We start from the raw sequence: 2,230 nt of genomic DNA on the forward strand, positions 1-2,230 counted from the left end.
AACTAACTAATATAACAACTGTTGTGGGCAATTCTAGGAGTAGCTTACCAGTGGTTGTGGGTACAACTAATAAATGCAATCAAACAAACTAGAAGTTGATTGCAATTAGGACTCTTAATTACATAATATTATTGAACACAAATTAACAACTGAAGATTAAGAATAATTATTAAACAACAACAAATAACAAAAAGAGGAAAGGAGTCTCAGAGTACCTCAAGTGGCCCTTTCTTAAGGAATGTAATCTTTGTGAAGGATAACAATTTGCTTGAAAACAAAAAAATATTAATTCTATCATTATTAACAATGCCCATAATAACTAGGTAGTGATTACACAAATGATCTATTTGTAACAAAATATATATTATTTGTATTATATATTCAACTGATAAGTACAAAAGTAGATCGATTCCTAATAGTAGGAGAAGATTCTAATTGGAATGACACTTTCCCTATTTAAATCATTCAAAGAAAGCATGCCATTAGCTTCTTCCAACTAACTCTAGCCAAATGTCACTTCTCCTTAAGACTAAGGCAATTTTTTTTATAAAAAAAAATACATTAACAAATTAACACTATAGAAGTTTGTTTCATAATAGACTCTTTTATTGAGTAGTAAAACAAAACTAGGAACATGGTTATTGCATTAATTTAGTATTAATGATGCACAACTTCATTGGTTTCCATGATGCATAATCTTCTCAATTCCTTTTGAAAAGATAGAGTCAAAATAACAATTCTTCAACCAAGACTCTTTTTCTCCAGGTTGCTTCTCCCACACTTGCTAACAGAGTTCCTCCTTCTTCAATTGCGGATGAAACAAAGATCTGTCGGCTATAGCTAGCTCCTGTTTCTTGTTGAATGTTAGTTCAGTAATGATATAATCCACATAAATCATTGACTCCACTTCAAAGCGCACCCGAGGCAAACCTAGCCAAGGTGTGCACCAAGGTGCCTGCCCCGGCAAAGGTGCATGCGAGGTGCGCACCCGGGGCAAACCGGGCTCCGGCTTCGTGCACGCCGCACCTTGGAGAAAACTTCGAAGCGTTCTTGGGTTCGCACTAGCGTTGCGTACCGTGGTGGGCACCTCGGAGCACACCAAGGTGGGCAGCGAGGTGCGCACTTTTGATGCGTTGCCTTCACTAATTTCCAGAAAAGGCAAAAAAAAATGAGATTTTAAAATTTTCGTTTTGAAAGATAGTGAAAAAAACGGAACATGGATGCCATCTTGAGCCCGCCCTGGTGCACAACCCAGGCAAGGTGTGTGCACCAAGGTGCCCACCTTGGCGAAGGTGCGCACCCAGGCAATTAACCCAACTTTCGACTTCGTGCGCGCCAGGGTGGGTGCGCACCCAACGACCGGGCCTGGGAAGAGCCAATGTGAGAAACCTCACCAAATGCTCCGATAAAAAAAGAGGGGGTGCTCCAATAACCCCACTTCGGAGCGCACCTGGGGCAAACCGAGCACCTTGGTGCACCGGGGCAAGATCGAGTGTGCACCCGAGGCACCCTGAACATGCACCAGGGTGCACTCGGCCCACATGTGAGCACAGGTCGTTGCGCCCGAGGTGGTGTGCGGGCACCGCATTGCAGACGGGACACCGTGCGCACTTGGGCGAGTCGGGTGCGCACCCAGGCCGAGTCGGGTGCGCACACGACGCCCCGTCTAGGTGCACACACGTAGGCCGGGTCGGGTGCACACCCGATGCCCGGGCGAGGTGCGCGCACCCGGGCAGGGTTCACACTTGGCGAACGGGGCGCGCTTGGCAAGGGAGGGTGTGCACCTCGGTGGGGGTGGGTGGTCGGGGTGGATTCGCACGTGGGTCGCGCTTTGCTAAGTACACACTGCGACAAGCTCATAACGGGTGCGATCATACCAACGTTAGTGCACCGGATCCCATCAGAACTCCGTAGTTAAGCGCGCTTGGGCCGGAGTAGTACTGGGATGGGTGACCTCTCGGGAAGTCCCAGTGTTGCACCCTTTTTTAGTATTTCGTTGGGCGTCGCAATTCTATCTGAACTTTTCATGCATCGTATAGAAAGATAACTGTTTAGTTTCTCCAAGGGATTATGCTAAAAATTTGTATAGCATGTCATGTTGAATTCATAATAGCTACAAAAGATGGTGGCTCGAAATAAGCGTTCTTTTAACTCACATGTTTCAATGGACGTCCTATTTGAGGTTGTTGTCAATGTTCAACACAAATTCACACAGTTCCCATAATTACTC

The 2,230-nt window shown here is 45.6% G+C and overlaps 1 non-coding gene across 1 annotated transcript; it reads left to right on the forward strand.

Annotated features, from left to right (window-relative positions):
• Positions 1-1,863: 1,863 nt before the first annotated feature.
• On the forward strand, positions 1,864-1,982 carry LOC131053486 (5S ribosomal RNA). The gene has a single exon (XR_009107699.2). It is a non-coding gene; the product is annotated as a 5S ribosomal RNA (ribosomal RNA).
• Positions 1,983-2,230: the final 248 nt, after the last annotated feature.

This window comes from Cryptomeria japonica, chromosome 4 (assembly GCF_030272615.1).
Source record: "Cryptomeria japonica chromosome 4, Sugi_1.0, whole genome shotgun sequence".
In the NCBI taxonomy this organism is placed as follows: domain Eukaryota; kingdom Viridiplantae; phylum Streptophyta; class Pinopsida; order Cupressales; family Cupressaceae; genus Cryptomeria; species Cryptomeria japonica.